This window comes from Genypterus blacodes, unplaced genomic scaffold (genome assembly GCF_046128005.1).
Source record: "Genypterus blacodes isolate CSIRO-AG114 ecotype Tasmania unplaced genomic scaffold, CSIRO-AGI_Gbla_v1 ptg000039l_1, whole genome shotgun sequence".
Classification (NCBI taxonomy): Eukaryota; Metazoa; Chordata; class Actinopteri; order Ophidiiformes; family Ophidiidae; genus Genypterus; species Genypterus blacodes.
This window is the reverse complement of record NW_027466852.1, coordinates 7,686,482-7,706,556: the sequence shown is the minus strand read 5'-3', so window position 1 is coordinate 7,706,556 and position 20,075 is coordinate 7,686,482. Positions and strand designations below refer to the sequence as shown.

Sequence of the window (20,075 nt, the reverse complement as noted above, 5' to 3'; positions counted from 1 at the left end):
TGTCACACAGTGGCTCGTGTACTTCACTCCTCATGTGCATTCAATCATCTCATCTTATGCCCATGTGCAATACTCATTTTCTGAATGTATGATTTCATATAAGATAAGATAAGATACAACTTTATTCTCCCGAGGGACATTGGGTGTTGACAGAGGGAGTGAAACATGAGGGAGGAGGACCAGGTGACGCCTGCTGCTCATAGGGCAAAATGCTTACGGCACCGGGTATTCCCAGGCGGTCTCCCATCCAAGTACTAACCTGGCCCGACGCTGTTTAGCTTCCGAGATCAGACGAGATCAGGCGTGTTCAGAGTGGTATGGCCGTAAACGAGGAGAGCAGCCACACAGAGGCTCTTTATAGGTGAGACTGACCCAGTTCAAGTCACCGTGTACGCATGACTACACTCAAGTTCATGTATATCACAATTTACATGATGCCTTCATCAGAAACACACATTTCTGGATAATGAAGTCTTACCTAATGAAACTGATAATCATCACATAGAACATACAGAGGGACCACTTACATCTCTGGCGCTCACTTTCATCCTCATCATCATCATTGTCACACAGTGGATCGTGTTCTTCACTTCTCATGTGCATTCAATCTTCTCGTATTATGACCATGTGCAATACTCATTTTCTGAATGTATGCTTTCATATAAGATAAGATAAGATACAACTTTATTCTCCCGAGGGAAATTGCGTGTTTACAGAGGGAGTGAAACATGAGGAAGGAGGACCAGGTGAGGCCTGCTGCTCAGAGGGCCAAAATGCTAACGGCACCGGGTATTCCCAGGCGGTCTCACATCCAAGTACTAACCTGGCCCTACGCTGCTTAGCTTCCGAGATCAGACGAGATCAGGCGTATTCAGAGTGGTATGGCCGTACACGGAAGAGCAGCCACACAGTGGCTCTTTATAGGTGAGACAGACCCAGTTCAAGTCACCGTGTACACATGACTACACTCAACTTCATGTATATCACAATTTACATGATGCCTTCATCAGAAGAACACTAACATTTCAGATAAGATAAGATAATACTTTATTCTCCCGAGGGAAATTGCGTGTTCACAGAGGGAGTGAAACATGAGGGAGGAGGACCAGGTGAGGCCTGCTGCTCAGAGGGCCAAAATGCTTACGGCACCGGGTATTCCCAGGCGGTCTCCCATCCAAGTACTAACCTGGCCCGACGCTGATAAGCTTCTGAGATCAGACGAGATCGGGTGTGTTCAGAGTGGTATGGCCGTAAACGAGGAGAGCAGCCACACAGAGGCTCTTTATAGGTGAGACAGACCCAGTTCAAGTCACCGTGTACACATGACCACACTCAAGTTCATGTATATCACAATTTACATGATGCCTTCATCAGAAGAACAGTGACATTTCAGATAAGATAAGATACAACTTTATTCTCCCGAGGGAAATTGCGTGTTCACAGAGGGAGTGAAACATGAGGGAGGAGGACCAGGTGAGGCCTGCTGCTCAGAGGGCCAAAATGCTTACTGCACCGGATATTCCCAGGCGGTCTCCCATCCAAGTACTAACCTGGCCCGATGCTGCATAGCTTCCGAGATCAGACGTGATCGGGCGTGTTCAGAGTTGTATGGCCGTAAACGAGGAGAGCAGCCACACAGAGGCTCTTTTTAGGTGAGACAGACCCAGTTCAAGTCACCGTGTACACATGACTACACTCAAGTTCATGTATATCACAATTTACAAGATGCCTTCATCAGAAACACACATTTCTGGATAATGAAGTCTTACCTAATGAAACTGATAATCATCACATAGAACATACAAAGGGACCACTTACATCTCTGGCGCTCACTTTCATCCTCATCATCATCATCATCATCATCATCATCATCGTCACACAGTGGCTCGTGTACTTCACTCCTCATGTGCATTCAATCATCTCATATTATGCCCATGTGCAATACTCATTTTCTGAATGTATGCTTTCATATAAGATAAGATAAGATACAACTTTATTCTCATGAGGGACATTGGGTCTTGGCAGAGGGAGTGAAACATGAGGGAGGAGGACCAGGTGAGGCCTGCTGCTCAGAGGAACAAAATGCTTACGGCACCGGGTATTCCCAGGCGGTCTCCCATCCAAGTACTAACCTGGCCCGACGCTGCTTAGCTTTCGAGATCAGACGAGATCCGGCGTGTTCAGAGTGGTATGGCCGTAAACCAGGACAGCAGCCACACAGAGGCTCTTTATAGGTGAGACAGACCCAGTTCAAGTCACAGTGTACACATGACTACACTCAAGTTCATGTATATCACAGTTTACATGATGCCTTCATTAGAAGAACACTAACATTTCAGATAAGATAAGATACAACTTTATTCTCCCGAGGGAAATTGCGTGTTGACAGAGGGAGTGAAACATGAGGGAGGAGGACCAGGTGAGGCCTGCTGCTCAGAGGGCCAAAATGCTTACAGCACCGGGTATTCCCAGGCGGTCTCCCATCCAAGTACTAACCTGGCCCGACGCTGATTAGCTTCCGAGATCAGACGAGATCGGGCGTGTTCAGAGTGATATGGCCGTAAATGAGGAGAGCAGCCACACAGAGGCTCTTTATAGGTGAGACAGATCCAGTTCAAGTCACCGTGTACACATGACTACACTCAAGTTCATGTATATCACAATTTACATGATGCCTTCATCAGAAGAACACTAACATTTCAGATTAGATAAGATACAACTTTGTTCTCCCGAGGGAAATTGCGTGTTCACAGAGGGAGTGAAACATGAGGGAGGAGGACCAGGTGAGGCCTGCTGCTCAGAGGGCCAAAATGCTTACTGCACCGGGTATTCCCAGGCGGTCTCCCATCCAAGTACTAACCTGGCCCGACACTGCTTAGCTTCCGAGATCAGACGTGATCGGGCGTGTTCAGAGTGGTATGGCCATAAACGAGGAGAGCAGCCACACAGAGGCTCTTTTTAGGTGAGACAGACCCAGTTCAAGTCACCGTGTACACATGACTTCACTCAAGTTCATGTATATCACAATTTACAAGATGCCTTCATCAGAAACAAACATTTCTGGATAATGAAGTCTTACCTAATGAAACTGATAATCATCACATAGAACATACAAAGGGACCACTTACATCTCTGGCGCTCACTTTCATCCTCATCATCATCATCATCATCATCATCATCGTCACACAGTGGCTCGTGTACTTCACTCCTCATGTGCATTCAATCATCTCATATTATGCCCATGTGCAATACTCATTTTCTGAATGTATGCTTTCATATAAGATAAGATAAGATACAACTTTATTCTCATGAGGGACATTGGGTGTTGACAGAGGGAGTGAAACATGAGGGAGGAGGACCAGGTGAGGCCTGCTGCTCAGAGGGCCAAAATGCTTACGGCACCGGTTATTCCCAGGCGGTCTCCCATCCAAGTACTAACCTGGCCCGACGCTGATTAGCTTCCGAGATCAGACGAGATCGGGCGTGTTCAGAGTGGTATGGCCGTAAACGAGGAGAGCAGCCACACAGAGGCTCTTTATAGGTGAGACAGACCCAGTTCAAGTCACCGTGTACACATGACTACACTCAAGTTCATGTATATCACAATTTACATGATGCCTTCATCAGAAACACACATTTCTGGATAATGAAGTCTTACCTAATGAAACTGATAATCATCACATAGAACATACAGAGGGACCACTTACATCTCTGGCGCTCACTTTTATCCTCATCATCATCATCATCATTATCATCATCGTCACACAGTGGCTCGTGTACTTCACTCCTCATGTGCTTTCAATCATCTCATATTATGCCCATGTGCAATACTCATTTTCTGAATGTATGCTTTCATATAAGATAAGATAAGATACAACTTTATTCTCATGAGGGACATTGGGTGTTGACAGAGGGAGTGAAACATGAGGGAGGAGGACCAGGTGAGGCCTGCTGCTCAGAGGGCCAAAATGCTTACGGCACCGGTTATTCCCAGGCGGTCTCCCATCCAAGTACTAACCTGGCCCGACGCTGCTTAGCTTCCAAGATCAGACGAGATCGGGCGTGTTCAGAGTGGTATGGCCGTAAACGAGGAGAGCAGCCACACAGAGGCTCTTTATAGGTGAGACAGACCCAGTTCAAGTCACCGTGTACACATGACTACACTCAAGTTCATGTATATCACAATTTACATGATGCCTTCATCAGAAGAACACTAACATTTCAGATAAGATAAGATACAACTTTGTTCTCCCGAGGGAAATTGCGTGTTCACAGAGGGAGTGAAACATGAGGGAGGAGGACCAGGTGAGGCCTGCTGCTCAGAGGGCCAAAATGCTTACTGCACCGGGTATTCCCAGGCGGTCTCCCATCCAAGTACTAACCTGGCCCGACGCTGCTTAGCTTCCGAGATCAGACGAGATCGGGCGTGTTCAGAGTGGTATGGCCATAAACGAGGAGAGCAGCCACACAGAGGCTCTTTATAAGTGATACAGACCCAGTTCAAGTCACCGTGTACACATGACTACACTCAAGTTCATGTATATCACAATTTACATGATGCCTTTATCAGAAACACACATTTCTGGATAATGAAGTCTTACCTAATGAAACTGATAATCATCACATAGAACATACAGAGGGACCACTTACATCTCTGACGCTCACTTTCATCCTCATCATCATCATTGTCACACAGTGGCTCGTGTACTTCACTCCTCATGTGCATTCAATCATCTCATATTATGCCCATGTGCAATACTCATTTTCTGAATGTATGATTTCATATAAGATAAGATAAGATACAACTTTATTCTCCCGAGGGAAATTGCGTGTTGACAGAGGGAGTGAAACATGAGGGAGGAGGACCAGGTGAGGCCTGCTGCTCAGAGGGCCAAAATGCTTACGGCACCGGGTATTCCCAGGCGGTCTCCCATCCAAGTACTAACCTGGCCCGACGCTGATTAGCTTCCGAGATCAGACGAGATCGGGCGTGTTCAGAGTGGTATGGACGTAAACGAGGAGAGAAGCCACACAGAGGCTCTTTATAGGTGAGACAGACCCAGTTCAAGTCATCGTGTACACATGACTACACTCAAGTTCATGTATATCACAATTTACATGATGCCTTCACCAGAAACACAAATTTCTGGATAATGAAGTCTTACCTAATGAAACTGATAATCATCACATAGAACATACAGAGGGACCACTTACATCTCAGGCGCTCACTTTCATCCTCTTCATCATCATCATCATCATCATCGTCACACAGTTGCTCGTGTACTTCACTCTTCATGTGCATTCAATCATCTCATATTATGCCCATGTGCAATACTCATTTTCTGAATTTATGCTTTCATATAAGATAAGATAAGATACAACTTTATTCTCCTGAGGGACATTGGGTGTTGACAGAGGGAGTGAAACATGAGGGAGGAGGACCAGGTGAGGCCTGCTGCTCAGAGGGCCAAAATGCTTACGGCACCGGGTATTCCCAGGCGGTCTCCCATCCAAGTACTAACCTGGCCCGATGCTGATCAGCTTCCGAGATCAGAGGAGATCGGGCGTGTTCAGAGTGGTATGGCCGTAAACGAGGAGAGCAGCCACACAGAGGCTCTTTATAGGTGAGACAGACCCAGTTCAAGTCACCGTGTACACATGACTACACTCAAGTTCATGTATATCACAATTTACATGATGCCTTCATCAGAAACACACATTTCTGGATAATGAAGTCTTACCTAATGAAACTGATAATCATCACATAGAACATACAGAGGGACCACTTACATCTCTGGCGCTCACTTTTATCCTCATCATCATCATCATCATTATCATCATCGTCACACAGTGGCTCGTGTACTTCACTCCTCATGTGCTTTCAATCATCTCATATTATGCCCATGTGCAATACTCATTTTCTGAATGTATGATTTCATATAAGATAAGATAAGATACAACTTTATTCTCCTGAGGGACATTGGGTGTTGACAGAGGGAGTGAAACATGAGGGAGGAGGACCAGGTGAGGCCTGCTGCTCAGAGGGCCAAAATGCTTACTGCACCGGGTATTCCCAGGCGGTCTCCCATCCAAGTACTAACCTGGCCCGACGCTGCTTAGCTTCCGAGATCAGACGAGATCGGGCGTGTTCAGAGTGGTATGGCCGTAAACGAGGAAAGCAGCCACTCAGAGGCTCTTTATAGGTAAGACAGACCCAGTTCAAGTCACCGTGTACGCATGACTACACTCAAGTTCATGTATATCACAATTTACATGATGCCTTCATCAGAAGAACACTAACATTTCAGATAAGATAAGATACAACTTTATTCTCCCGAGGGAAATTGCGTGTTCACAGAGGGAGTGAAACATGAGGGAGGAGGACCAGGTGAGGCCTGCTGCTCAGAGGGCCAAAATGCTCACTGCACCGGGTATTCCCAGGCAGTCGCCCATCCAAGTACTAACCTGGCCCGAAGCTGCTTAGCTTCCGAGATCAGACAAGATCGGGCATGTTCAGAGTGGTCTGGCCGTAAACGAGGAGAGGAGCCACACAGAGGCTCTTTATAGGTGAGACAGACCCAGTTCAAGTCACTTTGTACACATGACTACACTCAAGTTCATGTATATCACAATTTACATGATGCCTTCATCAGAAGAACACTAACATTTCAGATAAGATAAGATACAACTTTGTTCTCCCGAGGGAAATTGCGTGTTCACAGAGGGAGTGAAACATGAGGGAGGAGGACCAGGTGAGGCCTGCTGCTCAGACGGCCAAAATGCTTACGGCACCGGGTATTCCCAGGCGGTCTCCCATCCAAGTACTAACCTGGCCCGACGCTGCTTAGCTTCCGAGATCAGACGAGATCGGGCGTGTTCAGAGTGGTATGGCCGTAAACGGGGAGAGCAGCCACACAGAGGCTCTTTATAGGTGAGACAGACCCAGTTCAAGTCACCGTGTACACATGACTACACTCAAGTTCATGTATATCACAATTTACATGATGCCTTCATCAGAAGAACACTAACATTTCAGATAAGATAAGATACAACTTTGTTCTCCCGAGGGAAATTGCGTGTTCACAGAGGGAGTGAAACATGAGGGAGGCGGACCAGGTGAGGCCTGCTGCTCAGAGGGCCAAAATGCTTACTGCACCGGGTATTCCCAGGCGGTCTCCCATCCAAGTACTAACCTGGCCCGACGCTGCTTAGCTTCCGAGATCAGACGAGATCGGGCGTGTTCAGAGTGGTATGGCCGTAAACGAGGAGAGCAGCCACACAGAGGCTCTTTATAGGTGAGACAGACCCAGTTCAAGTCACCGTGTACACATGACTACACTCAAGTTCATGTATATCACAATTTACATGATGCCTTTATCAGAAACACACATTTCTGGATAATGAAGTCTTACCTAATGAAAATGATAATCATCACATAGAACATACAGAGGGACCACTTACATCTCTGACGCTCACTTTCATCCTCATCATCATCATTGTCACACAGTGGCTCGTGTACTTCACTCCTCATGTGCATTCAATCATCTCATATTATGCCCATGTGCAATACTCATTTTCTGAATGTATGATTTCATATAAGATAAGATAAGATACAACTTTATTCTCCTGAGGGACATTGGGTGTTGACAGAGGGAGTGAAACATGAGGGAGGAGGACCAGGTGAGGCCTGCTGCTCAGAGGGCAAAAATGCTTACTGCACCGGGTATTCCCAGGCGGTCTCCCATCCAAGTACTAACCTGGCCCGACGCTGCTTAGCTTCCGAGATCAGACGAGATCAGGCGTGTTCAGAGTGGTATGGCCGTAAACGAGGAAAACAGCCACTCAGAGGCTCTTTATAGGTAAGACAGACCCAGTTCAAGTCACTGTGTACACATAACTATACTCAAGTTCATGTATATCACAATTGACATGATGCCTTCATCATAAACACACATTTCAGATAAGATAAGATACATTTTTATTCTCCCGAGGGAAATTGGGTGTTGACAGAGGGAGTGAAACATGAGGGAGGAGGACCAGGTGAGGCCTGCTGCTCAGAGGGCCAAAATGCGAACGGCACCGGGTATTCCAAGGCAGTCTCCCATCCAAGTACTAAGCTGGCCGGACGCTGCTTAGCTTCCGAGATCAGACAAGATCGGGCTTGTTCAGAGTGGTATGGCCGTAAACGAGGAGAGCAGCCACACAGAGGCTCTTTATAGGTGAGACAGACCCAGTTCAAGTCACCGTGTACACATGACTACACTCAAGTTTATGTATATCACAATTTACATTATGCCTTCATCAGAAACACACATTTCTGGATAATGAAGTCTTACCTAATGAAACTGATAATCATCACATAGAACATACAGAGGGACCACTTACATCTCTGGTGCTCACTTTCATCCTCATCATCATCATCATCATCATCATCGTCACACAGTGGCTCGTGTACTTCACTCCTCATGTGCATTCAATCATCTCATATTATGCCCATGTGCAATACTCATTTTCTGAATGTATGCTTTCATATAAGATAAGATAAGATACAACTTTATTTTCCTGAGGGGCATTGGGTGTTGACAGAGGGAGTGAAACATGAGGGAGGAGGACCAGGTGAGGCCTGCTGCTCAGAGGGCCAAAATGCTTACGGCACCGGGTATTCCCAGGCAGTCTCCCATCCAAGTACTAACCTGGCCCGACGCTGCTTAGCTTCCGAGATCAGACGAGATCAGGCGTGTTCAGAGTGGTATGGCCGTAAACGAGGAGAGCAGCCACACAGAGGCTCTTTATAGGTGAGACAGACCCAGTTCAAGTCACCGTGTACGCATGACTACACTCAAGTTCATGTATATCACAATTTACATGATGCCTTCATCAGAAGAACACTAACATTTCAGATAAGATAAGATACAACTTTGTTCTCCCGAGGGAAATTGCGTGTTCACAGAGGGAGTGAAACATGAGGGAGGAGGACCAGGTGAGGCCTGCTGCTCAGAGGGCCAAAATGCTTACGGCACCGGGTATTCCCAGGCGGTCTCCCATCCAAGTACTAACCTGGCCCGACGCTGCTTAGCTTCCGAGATCAGAAGGTCGGGCGTGTTCAGAGTGGTATGGCCGTAAACGAGGAGAGCAGCCACACAGAGGCTCTTTATAGGTGAGACAGACCCAGTTCAAGTCACCGTGTACACATGACTACACTCAAGTTCATGTATATCACAATTTACATGATGCCTTCACCAGAAACACACATTTCTGGATAATGAAGTCTTACCTAATGAAACTGATAATCATCACATAGAACATACAGAGGGACCACTTACATCTCTGACGCTCACTTTCATCCTCATCATCATCATCATCATCATCATCATCGTCACAAAGTGGCTCGTGTACTTCACTTTTCATGTGCATTCAATCATCTCATATTATGCCCATGTGCAATACTCATTTTCTGAATGTATGCTTTCATATAAGATAAGATAAGATACAACTTTATTCTCATGAGGGACATTGGGTGTTGACAGAGGGAGTGAAACATGAGGGAGGAGGACCAGGTGAGGCCTGCTGCTCAGAGGGCCAAAATGCTTACGGCACCGGGTATTCCCAGGCGGTCTCCCATCCAAGTACTAACCTGGCCCGACACTGCTTAGCTTTCGAGATCAGACGAGATCGGGCATGTTCAGAGTGGTATGGCCGTAAACGAGGAGAGCAGCCACACAGAGGCTCTTTATAGGTGAGACAGACCCAGTTCAAGTCACCGTGTACACATGACTACACTCAAGTTCATGTATATCACAATTTACATGATGCCTTTATCAGAAACACACATTTCTGGATAATGAAGTCTTACCTAAAGAAACTGATAATCATCACATAGAACATACAGAGGGACCACTTACATCTCTGACGCTCACTTTCATCCTCATCATCATTGTCACACAGTGGCTCGTGTACTTCACTCCTCATGTGCATTCAATCATCTCATATTATGCCCATGTGCAATACTCATTTTCTGAATGTATGATTTCATATAAGATAAGATAAGATACAACTTTATTCTCCTGAGGGACATTGGGTGTTGACAGAGGGAGTGAAACATGAGGGAGGAGGACCAGGTGAGGCCTGCTGCTCAGAGTACCAAAATGCTTACTGCACGGGGTATTCCCAGGCGGTCTCCCATCCAAGTACTAACCTGGCCCGACGCTGCTTAGCTTCCGAGATCAGACGAGATCGGGCGTATTCAGAGTGGTATGGCCGTAAACGAGGAAAGCAGCCACTCAGAGGCTCTTTATAGGTAAGACAGACCCAGTTCAAGTCACCGTGTACACATAACTACACTCAAGTTCATGTATATCACAATTTACATGATGCCTTTATCAGAAACACACATTTCTGGATAATGAAGTCTTACCTAAAGAAACTGATAATCATCACATAGAACATACAGAGGGACCACTTACATCTCTGACGCTCACTTTCATCCTCATCATCATTGTCACACAGTGGCTCGTGTACTTCACTCCTCATGTGCATTCAATCATCTCATATTATGCCCATGTGCAATACTCATTTTCTGAATGTATGATTTCATATAAGATAAGATAAGATACAACTTTATTCTCCTGAGGGACATTGGGTGTTGACAGAGGGAGTGAAACATGAGGGAGGAGGACCAGGTGAGGCCTGCTGCTCAGAGTACCAAAATGCTTACTGCACGGGGTATTCCCAGGCGGTCTCCCATCCAAGTACTAACCTGGCCCGACGCTGCTTAGCTTCCGAGATCAGACCAGATCGGGCGTGTTCAGAGTGGTCTGGCCGTAAAACAGGAGAAGAGCCACACAGAGGCTCTTTATAGGTGAGACAGACCCAGTTCAAGTCACCGTGTATGCATGACTACACTCAAGTTCATGTATATCACAATTTACATGATGCCTTCATCAGAAGATCACTAACATTTCAGATAAGATAAGATACAACTTTATTCTCCTGAGGGAAATTGCGTGTTGACAGAGGGAGTGAAACATGAGGGAGGAGGACCAGGTGAGGCCTGCTGCTCAGAGGGCCAAAATGCTTACGGCACCGGGTATTCCCAGGCGGTCTCCCATCCAAGTACTCACCTGGCCCGACGCTGATTAGCTTCCGAGATCAGACGAGATCGGGCATGTTCAGAGTGGTATGGCCGTTAACGAGGAGAGCAGCCACACAGAGGCTCTTTATAGGTGAGACAGACCCAGTTCAAGTCACCGTGTACACATGACTACACTCAAGTTCATGTATATCACAATTTACATGATGCCTTTATCAGAAACACACATTTCTGGATAATGAAGTCTTACCTAATGAAACTGATAATCATCACATAGAACATACAGAGGGACCACTTACATCTCTGGCGCTCACTTTCATCCTCATCATCATCATCATCATCATCATCATCGTCACACAGTGGCTCGTGTACTTCACTCCTCATGTGCATTCAATCATCTCATATTATGCCCATGTGCAATACTCATTTTCTGAATGTATGCTTTCATATAAGATAAGATAAGATACAACTTTATTCTCATGAGGGACATTGGGTGTTGACAGAGGGAGTGAAACATGAGGGAGGAGGACCAGGTGAGGCCTGCTGCTCAGAGGGCCAAAATGCTTACTGCACCGGGTATTCCCAGGCGGTCTCCCATCCAAGTACTAACCTGGCCCGACGCTGCTTAGCTTCCGAGATCAGACGAGATCGGGCATGTTCAGAGTGGTATGGCCGTAAATGAGGAGAGCAGCCACACAGAGGCTCTTTATAGGTGAGACAGACCCAGTTCAAGTCACCGTGTACACATGACTACACTCAAGTTCATGTATATCACAATTTACATGATGCCTTTATCAGAAACACACATTTCTGGATAATGAAGTCTTACCTAATGAAACTGATAATCATCACATAGAACATACAGAGGGACCACTTACATCTCTGACGCTCACTTTCATCCTCATCATCATCATTGTCACACATTGGCTCGTGTACTTCACTCCTCATGTGCATTCAATCATCTCATATTATGCCCATGTGCAATACTCATTTTCTGAATGTATGCTTTCATATAAGATAAGATAAGATACAACTTTATTCTCCTGAGGGACATTGGGTGTTGACAGAGGGAGTGAAACATGAGGGAGGAGGACCAGGTGAGGCCTGCTGCTCAGAGGGCCAAAATGCTTACGGCACCGGGTATTCCCAGGGGGTCTCCCATCCAAGTACTAACCTGGCCCGATGCTGCTTAGCTTCCAAGATCAGACGAGATCAGGCTTGTTCAGAGTGGTATGGCCGTAAACGAGGAGAGGAGCCACACAGAGGCTCTTTATAGGTGAGACAGACCCAGTTAAAGTCACCGTGTACGCATGACTACACTCAAGTTCATGTATATCACAATTTACATGATGCCTTCATCAGAAGAACACTAACATTTCAGATAAGATAAGATACAACTTTGTTCTCCCGAGGGAAATTGCGTGTTGACAGAGGGAGTGAAACATGAGGGAGGAGGACCAGGTGAGGCCTGCTGCTCAGACGGCCAAAATGCTTACGGCACCGGGTATTCCCAGGCGGTCTCCCATCCAAGTACTAACCTGGCCTGACGCTGCTTAGCTTCCGAGATCAGACGAGATCGGGCGTGTTCAGAGTGGTATGGCCGTAAACGAGGAGAGCAGCCACACAGAGGCTCTTTATAGGTGAGACAGACCCAGTTCAAGTCACCGTGTACACATGACTACACTCAAGTTCATGTATATCACAATTTACATGATGCCTTCATCAGAAACACACATTTCTGGATAATGAAGTCTTACCTAATGAAACTGATAATCATCACATAGAACATACAGAGGGACCACTTACATCTCTGGCGCTCACTTTTATCCTCATCATCATCATCATCATCATCATCATCATCGTCACACAGTGGCTCGTGTACTTCACTCCTCATGTGCATTCAATCATCTCATATTATGCCCATGTGCAATACTCATTTTCTGAATGTATGATTTCATATAAGATAAGATAAGATACAACTTTATTCTCCTGAGGGACATTGGGTGTTGACAGAAGGAGTGAAACATGAGGGAGGAGGACCAGGTGAGGCCTGCTGCTCAGAGGGCCAAAATGCTTACTGCACCGGGTATTCCCAGGCGGTCTCCCATCCAAGTACTAACCTGGCCCGACGCTGCTTAGCTTCCGAGATCAGACGAGATCGGGCGTGTTCAGAGTGGTATGGCCGTAAACGAGGAAAGCAGCCACTCAGAGGCTCTTTATAGGTAAGACAGACCCAGTTCAAGTCACCTTGTACACATAACTACACTCAAGTTCATGTATATCACAATTGACATGATGCCTTCATCATAAACAAACATTTCAGATAAGATAAGATACAACTTTATTCTCCCGAGGGAAATTGCGTGTTGACAGAGGGAGTGAAACATGAGGGAGGAGGACCAGGTGAGGCCTGCTGCTCAGAGGGCCAAAATGCTTACGGCACCCGGTATTCCCAGGCGGTCTCCCATCCAAGTACTAACCTGGCCCGACGCTGCTTAGTTTCCGAGATCAGACGAGATCGAGCGTGTTCAGAGTGGTCTGGCCGTAAACGAGGAGAGGAGCCAAACAGAGGCTCTTTATAGGTGAGACAGACCCAGTTCAAGTTACCGTGTACGCATGACTACACTCAAGTTCATGTATATCACAATTTACATGATGCCTTCATCAGAAGAACACTAACATTTCAGATAAGATAAGATACAACTTTATTCTCCTGAGGGAAATTGCGTGTTGACAGAGGGAGTGAAACATGAGGGAGGAGGACCAGGTGAGGCCTGCTGCTCAGAGTGCCAAAATGCTTACGGCACCGGGTATTCCCAGGCGGTCTCCCATCCAAGTACTAACCTGCCCGACGCTGATTAGCTTCCGAGATCAGACGAGATCGGGCATGTTCAGAGTGGTATGGCCGTAAACGAGGAGAGCAGCCACACAGAGGCTCTTTATAGGTGAGACAGACCCAGTTCAAGTCACCGTGTACACATGACTACACTCAAGTTCATGTATATCACAATTTACATGATGCCTTTATCAGAAACACACATTTCTGGATAATGAAGTCTTACCTAATGAAACTGATAATCATCACATAGAACATACAGAGGGACCACTTACATCTCTGGCGCTCTCTTTCATCCTCATCATCATGATCATCATCATCATCATCGTCACACAGTGGCTCGTGTACTTCACTCCTCATGTGCATTCAATCATCTCATATTATGCCCATGTGCAATACTCATTTTCTGAATGTATGATTTCATATAAGATAAGATAAGATACAACTTTATTCTCCTGAGGGACATTGGGTGTTGACAGAGGGAGTGAAACATGAGGGAGGAGGACCAGGTGAGGCCTGCTGCTCAGAGGGCCAAAATGCTTACTGCACCGGGTATTCCCAGGCGGTCTCCAATCCAAGTACTAACCTGGCCCGACGCTGCTTAGCTTCCGAGATCAGACGAGATCGGGCGTGTTTAGAGTGGTATGGCCGTAAACGAGGAGAGCGGCCACACAGAGGCTCTTTATAGGTGAGACAGACCCAGTTCAAGTCACTTTGTACACATGACTACACTCAAGTTCATGTATATCACAATTTACATGATGCCTTCATCAGAAGAACACTAACATTCTAGATAAGATAAGATACAACTTTATTCTCCCGAGGGAAATTGCGTGTTGACAGAGGGAGTGAAACATGAGGGAGGAGGACCAGGTGAGGCCTGCTGCTCAGAGGGCCAAAATGCTTACGGCACCGGGTATTCCCAGGCGGTCTTCCATCCAAGTACTAACCTGGCCCGACGCTGATTAGCTTCCGAGATCAGACGAGATCGGGCATGTTCAGAGTGGTATGGCCGTAAACGAGGAGAGCAGCCACACAGAGGCTCTTTATAGGTGAGACAGACCCAGTTCAAGTCACCGTGTACACATGACTACACTCAAGTTCATGTATATCACAATTTACATGATGCCTTTATCAGAAACACACATTTCTGGATAATGAAGTCTTACCTAATGAAACTGATAATCATCACATAGAACATACAGAGGGACCACTTACATCTCTGACGCTCACTTTCATCCTCATCATCATCATTGTCACACAGTGGCTCGTGTACTTCACTCCTCATGGGCATTCAATCATCTCATATTATGCCCATGTGCAATACTCATTTTCTGAATGTATGATTTCATATAAGATAAGATAAGATACAACTTTATTCTCCTGAGGGACATTGGGTGTTGACAGAGGGAGTGAAACATGAGGGAGGAGGACCAGGTGAGGCCTGCTGCTCAGAGGGCCAAAATGCTTACTGCACCGGGTATTCCCAGGCGGTCTCCCATCCAAGTACTAACCTGGCCCGACGCTGCTTAGCTTCAAAGATCAGACGAGATCGGGCGTGTTCAGAGTGGTATGGCCGTAAACGATGAAAACAGCCACTCAGAGGCTCTTTATAGGTAAGACAGACCCAGTTCAAGTCACTGTGTACACATAACTACACTCAAGTTCATGTATATCACAATTGACATGATGCCTTCATCATAAACACACATTTCAGATAAGATACGATACAACTTTATTCGCCCGAGGGAAATTGCGTGTTGACAGAGGGAGTGAAACATGAGGGAGGAGGACCAGGTGAGGCCTGCTGCTCAGATGGCCAAAATGCTTACGGCACCCGGTATTCCCAGGCGGTCTCCCATCCAAGTACTAACCTGGCCCAACGCTGATTAGCTTCCGAGATCAGACGAGATCGGGCGTGTTCAGAGTGGTATGGACGTAAACGAGGAGAGCAGCCACACAGAGGCTCTTTATAGGTGAGACAGACCCAGTTCAAGTCACCGTGTACACATGACTACACTCAAGTTCATGTATATCACAATTTACATGATGCCTTCATCAGAAACACACATTTCTGGATAATGAAGTCTTACCTAATGAAACTGATAATCATCACATAGAACATACAGAGGGACCACTTACATCTCTGACGCTCACTTTTATCCTCATCATCATCATTGTCACACAGTGGCTCATGTTCTTCACTTCTCATGTGCATTCAATCTTCTCATATTATGACCACGTGCAATACTCATTTTCTGAATGTATGCTTTCATATAAGATAAGATAAGATACACCTTTATTCTCCTGAGGGACATTGGGTATTGACAGAGGGAGTGAAACATGAGGGAGGAGGACCAGGTGAGGCCTGCTGCTCAGAGGGCCAAAATGCTAACGGCACCGGGTATTCGAAGGCAGTCTCCCATCCAAGTACTAAGCTGGCCGGACGCTGCTTAGCTTCCGAGATCAGACGAGATCGGGCGTGTTCAGAGTGGTATGGCCGTAAACGAGGAGAGCAGCCACACAGAGGCTCTTTATAGGTGAGACAGACCCAGTTCAAGTCACCGTGTACGCATGACTACACTCCAGTTCATGTATATCACAATTTACATGATGCCTTCATCAGAAACACACATTTCTGGATAATGAAGTCTTACCTACATAGAACATACAGAGGGACCACTTACATCTCTGGCGCTCACTTTTATCCTCATCATCATCATCATCATCATCATCATCGTCACACAGTGGCTCGTGTACTTCACTCCTCATGTGCATTCAATCATCTCATATTATGCCCATGTGCAATACTCATTTTCTGAATGTATGCTTTCATATAAGATAAGATAAGATACAACTTTATTCTCCTGAGGGACATTGGGTGTTGACAGAGGGAGTGAAACATGAATGAGGAGGACCAGGTGAGGCCTGATGCTCAGATGGCCAAAATGCTTACGGCACCGGGTATTCCCAGGCGGTCTCCCATCCAAGTACTAACCTGGCCCGACGCTGCTTAGCTTTCGAGATCAGACGAGATCCGGCGTGTTCAGAGTGGTATGGCCGTAAACGAGGACAGCAGCCACACAGAGGCTCTTTATAGGTGAGACAGACCCAGTTCAAGTCACAGTGTACAAGAAACACTCAAGAAACACTACCCGGATCCTCCCTCTTAGGACATCACCTACTCTGTCCTAGCTCTTCTGATGCTCTTGTTTTCTAATCTTTCATTTCTAATCTGTCCTTTTGTTTTTTGTTTTTTCTCATTCATCATAGTACCTAACTTATTGCACTTCTACTCTAGCTCTAGTTATGCTCTTAGCTGTTGGTTTAGGAAGGAAATGCGCTTACGATTTCTTGTGACCTGAAGTTCTTTTATCTACCTTTGTTGAACACACTTATTGTAAGTCGCTTTGGATAAAAGCGTCTGCTAAATGACCGTAATGTAATGTAATGTAATGTACACATGACTACACTCAAGTTCATGTATATCACAGTTTACATGATGCCTTCATTAGAAGAACACTAACATTTCAGATAAGATAAGATACAACTTTATTCTCCCGAGGGAAATTGCGTGTTGACAGAGGGAGTGAAACATGAGGGAGGAGGACCAGGTGAGGCCTGCTGCTCAGAGGGCCAAAATGCTTACAGCACCGGGTATTCCCAGGCGGTCTCCCATCCAAGTACTAACCTGGCCCGACGCTGATTAGCGTCCGAGATCAGACGAGATCGGGCGTGTTCAGAGTGGTATGGCCGTAAACGAGTAGAGCAGCCACACAGAGGCTCTTTATAGGTGAGACAGACCCAGTTCAAGTCACCGTGTACACATGACTACACTCAAGTTCATGTATATCACAATTTACATGATGCCTTCACCAGAAACACACATTTCTGGATAATGAAGTCTAACCTAATGAAACTGATAATCATCACATAGAACATACAGAGGGACCACTTACATCTCTGACGCTCACTTTCATCCTCATCATCATCATCGTCACACAGTGGCTCGTGTTCTTCACTTCTCATGTGCATTCAATCTTCTCATATTATGCGCATGTGCAATACTCATTTTCTGAATGTATGCTTTCATATAAGATAAGATAAGATACAACTTTATTCTCCCGAGGGAAATTGCGTGTTCACAGAGGGAGTGAAACGTGAGGGAGGAGGACCAGGTGAGGCCTGCTGCTCAGAGGGCCAAAATGCTTACTGCACCGGGTATTCCCAGGCGGTCTCCCATCCAAGTACTAACCTGGCCCGACGCTGCTTAGCTTCAGAGATCAGACGAGATCGGGCGTGTTCAGAGTGGTATGGCCGTAAACGATGAAAACAGCCACTCAGAGGCTCTTTATAGGTAAGACAGACCCAGTTCAAGTCACTGTGTACACATAACTACACTCAAGTTCATGTATATCACAATTGACATGATGCCTTCATCATAAACACACATTTCAGATAAGATAAGATACAACTTTATTCGCCCGAGGGAAATTGCGTGTTGACAGAGGGAGTGAAACATGAGGGAGGAGGACCAGGTGAGGCCTGCTGCTCAGAGGGCCAAAATGCTTACGGCACCGGGTATTCCCAGGCGGTCTCCCATCCAAGTACTAACCTGTCCCGACGCTGATTAGCTTCCGAGATCAGACGAGATCGGGCGTGTTCAGAGTGGTATGGACGTAAACGAGGAGAGAAGCCACACAGAGGCTCTTTATAGGTGAGACAGACCCAGTTCAAGTCACCGTGTACACATGACTACATTCAAGTTCATGTATATCACAATTAACATGATGCCTTCATCAGAAACACACATTTCTGGATAATGAAGTCTTACCTAATGAAACTGATAATCATCACATAGAAGATACAGAGGGACCACTTACATCTCTGGCGCTCACTTTTATCCTCATCATCATCATCATCATCATCATCATCGTCACACAGTGGCTCGTGTACTTCACTCCTCATGTGAATTCAATCATCTCATATTATGCCCATGTGCAATACTCATTTTCTGAATGTATGCTTTCATATAAGATAAGATAAGATACAACTTTATTCTCCTGAGGGACATTGGGTGTTGACAGAGGGAGTGAAACATGAGGGAGGAGGACCAGGTGAGGCCTGCTGCTCAGACGGCCAAAATGCTTACGGCACCGGGTATTCCCAGGCGGTCTCCCATCCAAGTACTAACCTGGCCCGACGCTGATTAGCTTCCGAGATCAGACGAGATCGGGCGTGTTCAGAGTGGTCTGGCCGTAAACGAGGAGAGGAGCCACACAGAGGCTCTTTATAGGTGAGACAGACCCAGTTCAAGTCACCTTGTACGCATGACTACACTCAAGTTCATGTATATCACAATTTACATGATGCCTTCATCAGAAGAACACTAACATTTCAGATAAGATAAGATACAACTTTGTTCTCCCGAGGGACATTGGGTGTTGACAGAGGGAGTGAAACATGAGGGAGGAGGACCAGGTGAGGCCTGCTGCTCAGAGGGCCAAAATGCTTACTGCACCGGGTATTCCCAGGCGGTCTCCCATCCAAGTACTAACTTGGCCCGACGCTGCTTAGCTTCCGAGATCAGACGAGATCGGGCGTGTTCAGAGTGGTATGGCCGTAAACGAGGAGAGCAGCTACACAGATGCTCTTTTTGGGTGAGACAGACCCAGTTCAAGTCACCGTGTGCACATGACTACACTCAAGTTCATGTATATCACAATTTACATGATGCCTTCATCAGAAGAACACTAACATTTCAGATAAGATAAGATACAACTTTATTCTCCCGAGGGAAATTGCGTGTTGACAGAGGGAGTGAAACATGAGGGAGGAGGACCAGGTGAGGCCTGCTGCTCAGAGGGCCAAAATGCTTACGGCACCGGGTATTCCCAGGCGGTCTCCCATCCAAGTACTAACCTGGCCCGACGCTGATTAGCTTCCGAGATCAGACGAGATCGGGCGTGTTCAGAGTGGTATGGCCGTAAACGAGGAGAGCAGCCACACAGAGGCTCTTTATAGGTGAGACAGACCCAGTTCAAGTCACCGTGTACACATGACTACACTCAAGTTCATGTATATCACAATTTAATGATGCCTTTATCAGAAACACCAGTTCTGGATAATGAAGTCTTACCTAATGAAACT

The 20,075-nt window shown here is 46.3% G+C and overlaps 32 non-coding genes and 10 pseudogenes across 32 annotated transcripts; all 42 read right to left on the bottom strand.

Moving 5' to 3' along the window:
• Positions 1–210: 210 nt before the first annotated feature.
• LOC142997138 (5S ribosomal RNA) lies at positions 211–329 on the bottom strand. Its single transcript, XR_012961873.1, has one exon. It is a non-coding gene; the product is annotated as a 5S ribosomal RNA (ribosomal RNA).
• Positions 330–774: 445 nt separating this feature from the next.
• Positions 775–893, bottom strand: LOC142998032 (5S ribosomal RNA; annotated as a pseudogene).
• Positions 894–1,137: 244 nt separating this feature from the next.
• LOC142997786 (5S ribosomal RNA) lies at positions 1,138–1,256 on the bottom strand. Its single transcript, XR_012962494.1, has one exon. It is a non-coding gene; the product is annotated as a 5S ribosomal RNA (ribosomal RNA).
• Positions 1,257–1,501: 245 nt separating this feature from the next.
• On the bottom strand, positions 1,502–1,620 carry LOC142998316 (5S ribosomal RNA; annotated as a pseudogene).
• A 463-nt stretch (positions 1,621–2,083) lies between these two features.
• On the bottom strand, positions 2,084–2,202 carry LOC142997528 (5S ribosomal RNA). The gene has a single exon (XR_012962250.1). It is a non-coding gene; the product is annotated as a 5S ribosomal RNA (ribosomal RNA).
• A 245-nt stretch (positions 2,203–2,447) lies between these two features.
• On the bottom strand, positions 2,448–2,566 carry LOC142997668 (5S ribosomal RNA). Its single transcript, XR_012962383.1, has one exon. It is a non-coding gene; the product is annotated as a 5S ribosomal RNA (ribosomal RNA).
• A 245-nt stretch (positions 2,567–2,811) lies between these two features.
• On the bottom strand, positions 2,812–2,930 carry LOC142997363 (5S ribosomal RNA). Its single transcript, XR_012962091.1, has one exon. It is a non-coding gene; the product is annotated as a 5S ribosomal RNA (ribosomal RNA).
• A 460-nt stretch (positions 2,931–3,390) lies between these two features.
• On the bottom strand, positions 3,391–3,509 carry LOC142997301 (5S ribosomal RNA). The gene has a single exon (XR_012962032.1). It is a non-coding gene; the product is annotated as a 5S ribosomal RNA (ribosomal RNA).
• Positions 3,510–3,969: 460 nt separating this feature from the next.
• Positions 3,970–4,088, bottom strand: LOC142997339 (5S ribosomal RNA). Its single transcript, XR_012962068.1, has one exon. It is a non-coding gene; the product is annotated as a 5S ribosomal RNA (ribosomal RNA).
• A 245-nt stretch (positions 4,089–4,333) lies between these two features.
• Positions 4,334–4,452, bottom strand: LOC142997361 (5S ribosomal RNA). Its single transcript, XR_012962089.1, has one exon. It is a non-coding gene; the product is annotated as a 5S ribosomal RNA (ribosomal RNA).
• Positions 4,453–4,897: 445 nt separating this feature from the next.
• Positions 4,898–5,016, bottom strand: LOC142997445 (5S ribosomal RNA). Its single transcript, XR_012962169.1, has one exon. It is a non-coding gene; the product is annotated as a 5S ribosomal RNA (ribosomal RNA).
• Positions 5,017–5,473: 457 nt separating this feature from the next.
• LOC142998056 (5S ribosomal RNA) lies at positions 5,474–5,592 on the bottom strand (annotated as a pseudogene).
• A 460-nt stretch (positions 5,593–6,052) lies between these two features.
• On the bottom strand, positions 6,053–6,171 carry LOC142997187 (5S ribosomal RNA). Its single transcript, XR_012961922.1, has one exon. It is a non-coding gene; the product is annotated as a 5S ribosomal RNA (ribosomal RNA).
• A 245-nt stretch (positions 6,172–6,416) lies between these two features.
• LOC142998343 (5S ribosomal RNA) lies at positions 6,417–6,535 on the bottom strand (annotated as a pseudogene).
• A 245-nt stretch (positions 6,536–6,780) lies between these two features.
• On the bottom strand, positions 6,781–6,899 carry LOC142998678 (5S ribosomal RNA). The gene has a single exon (XR_012962977.1). It is a non-coding gene; the product is annotated as a 5S ribosomal RNA (ribosomal RNA).
• A 245-nt stretch (positions 6,900–7,144) lies between these two features.
• Positions 7,145–7,263, bottom strand: LOC142997186 (5S ribosomal RNA). The gene has a single exon (XR_012961921.1). It is a non-coding gene; the product is annotated as a 5S ribosomal RNA (ribosomal RNA).
• Positions 7,264–7,708: 445 nt separating this feature from the next.
• Positions 7,709–7,827, bottom strand: LOC142997433 (5S ribosomal RNA). The gene has a single exon (XR_012962159.1). It is a non-coding gene; the product is annotated as a 5S ribosomal RNA (ribosomal RNA).
• Positions 7,828–8,068: 241 nt separating this feature from the next.
• LOC142998395 (5S ribosomal RNA) lies at positions 8,069–8,187 on the bottom strand (annotated as a pseudogene).
• A 457-nt stretch (positions 8,188–8,644) lies between these two features.
• LOC142997270 (5S ribosomal RNA) lies at positions 8,645–8,763 on the bottom strand. Its single transcript, XR_012962003.1, has one exon. It is a non-coding gene; the product is annotated as a 5S ribosomal RNA (ribosomal RNA).
• Positions 8,764–9,008: 245 nt separating this feature from the next.
• On the bottom strand, positions 9,009–9,125 carry LOC142997907 (5S ribosomal RNA). Its single transcript, XR_012962611.1, has one exon. It is a non-coding gene; the product is annotated as a 5S ribosomal RNA (ribosomal RNA).
• Positions 9,126–9,585: 460 nt separating this feature from the next.
• LOC142997123 (5S ribosomal RNA) lies at positions 9,586–9,704 on the bottom strand. The gene has a single exon (XR_012961860.1). It is a non-coding gene; the product is annotated as a 5S ribosomal RNA (ribosomal RNA).
• Positions 9,705–10,146: 442 nt separating this feature from the next.
• On the bottom strand, positions 10,147–10,265 carry LOC142997731 (5S ribosomal RNA). Its single transcript, XR_012962443.1, has one exon. It is a non-coding gene; the product is annotated as a 5S ribosomal RNA (ribosomal RNA).
• A 442-nt stretch (positions 10,266–10,707) lies between these two features.
• Positions 10,708–10,826, bottom strand: LOC142998279 (5S ribosomal RNA; annotated as a pseudogene).
• Positions 10,827–11,071: 245 nt separating this feature from the next.
• On the bottom strand, positions 11,072–11,190 carry LOC142997745 (5S ribosomal RNA). Its single transcript, XR_012962457.1, has one exon. It is a non-coding gene; the product is annotated as a 5S ribosomal RNA (ribosomal RNA).
• A 460-nt stretch (positions 11,191–11,650) lies between these two features.
• On the bottom strand, positions 11,651–11,769 carry LOC142997697 (5S ribosomal RNA). The gene has a single exon (XR_012962410.1). It is a non-coding gene; the product is annotated as a 5S ribosomal RNA (ribosomal RNA).
• A 445-nt stretch (positions 11,770–12,214) lies between these two features.
• Positions 12,215–12,333, bottom strand: LOC142998046 (5S ribosomal RNA; annotated as a pseudogene).
• A 245-nt stretch (positions 12,334–12,578) lies between these two features.
• Positions 12,579–12,697, bottom strand: LOC142997153 (5S ribosomal RNA). The gene has a single exon (XR_012961888.1). It is a non-coding gene; the product is annotated as a 5S ribosomal RNA (ribosomal RNA).
• Positions 12,698–13,160: 463 nt separating this feature from the next.
• Positions 13,161–13,279, bottom strand: LOC142997185 (5S ribosomal RNA). The gene has a single exon (XR_012961920.1). It is a non-coding gene; the product is annotated as a 5S ribosomal RNA (ribosomal RNA).
• Positions 13,280–13,520: 241 nt separating this feature from the next.
• On the bottom strand, positions 13,521–13,639 carry LOC142997702 (5S ribosomal RNA). Its single transcript, XR_012962415.1, has one exon. It is a non-coding gene; the product is annotated as a 5S ribosomal RNA (ribosomal RNA).
• Positions 13,640–13,884: 245 nt separating this feature from the next.
• Positions 13,885–14,002, bottom strand: LOC142998092 (5S ribosomal RNA; annotated as a pseudogene).
• Positions 14,003–14,462: 460 nt separating this feature from the next.
• LOC142998073 (5S ribosomal RNA) lies at positions 14,463–14,581 on the bottom strand (annotated as a pseudogene).
• Positions 14,582–14,826: 245 nt separating this feature from the next.
• On the bottom strand, positions 14,827–14,945 carry LOC142997546 (5S ribosomal RNA). Its single transcript, XR_012962267.1, has one exon. It is a non-coding gene; the product is annotated as a 5S ribosomal RNA (ribosomal RNA).
• Positions 14,946–15,390: 445 nt separating this feature from the next.
• Positions 15,391–15,509, bottom strand: LOC142997944 (5S ribosomal RNA). The gene has a single exon (XR_012962646.1). It is a non-coding gene; the product is annotated as a 5S ribosomal RNA (ribosomal RNA).
• A 241-nt stretch (positions 15,510–15,750) lies between these two features.
• On the bottom strand, positions 15,751–15,869 carry LOC142997366 (5S ribosomal RNA). Its single transcript, XR_012962094.1, has one exon. It is a non-coding gene; the product is annotated as a 5S ribosomal RNA (ribosomal RNA).
• Positions 15,870–16,314: 445 nt separating this feature from the next.
• LOC142998288 (5S ribosomal RNA) lies at positions 16,315–16,433 on the bottom strand (annotated as a pseudogene).
• A 441-nt stretch (positions 16,434–16,874) lies between these two features.
• LOC142997527 (5S ribosomal RNA) lies at positions 16,875–16,993 on the bottom strand. The gene has a single exon (XR_012962249.1). It is a non-coding gene; the product is annotated as a 5S ribosomal RNA (ribosomal RNA).
• A 574-nt stretch (positions 16,994–17,567) lies between these two features.
• On the bottom strand, positions 17,568–17,686 carry LOC142997382 (5S ribosomal RNA). Its single transcript, XR_012962109.1, has one exon. It is a non-coding gene; the product is annotated as a 5S ribosomal RNA (ribosomal RNA).
• Positions 17,687–18,131: 445 nt separating this feature from the next.
• On the bottom strand, positions 18,132–18,250 carry LOC142997680 (5S ribosomal RNA). Its single transcript, XR_012962394.1, has one exon. It is a non-coding gene; the product is annotated as a 5S ribosomal RNA (ribosomal RNA).
• A 241-nt stretch (positions 18,251–18,491) lies between these two features.
• Positions 18,492–18,610, bottom strand: LOC142997992 (5S ribosomal RNA). The gene has a single exon (XR_012962693.1). It is a non-coding gene; the product is annotated as a 5S ribosomal RNA (ribosomal RNA).
• Positions 18,611–19,070: 460 nt separating this feature from the next.
• LOC142997355 (5S ribosomal RNA) lies at positions 19,071–19,189 on the bottom strand. Its single transcript, XR_012962083.1, has one exon. It is a non-coding gene; the product is annotated as a 5S ribosomal RNA (ribosomal RNA).
• A 245-nt stretch (positions 19,190–19,434) lies between these two features.
• LOC142997605 (5S ribosomal RNA) lies at positions 19,435–19,553 on the bottom strand. The gene has a single exon (XR_012962322.1). It is a non-coding gene; the product is annotated as a 5S ribosomal RNA (ribosomal RNA).
• Positions 19,554–19,798: 245 nt separating this feature from the next.
• On the bottom strand, positions 19,799–19,917 carry LOC142998878 (5S ribosomal RNA). The gene has a single exon (XR_012963165.1). It is a non-coding gene; the product is annotated as a 5S ribosomal RNA (ribosomal RNA).
• Between the last annotated feature and the right edge of the window lie 158 nt (positions 19,918–20,075).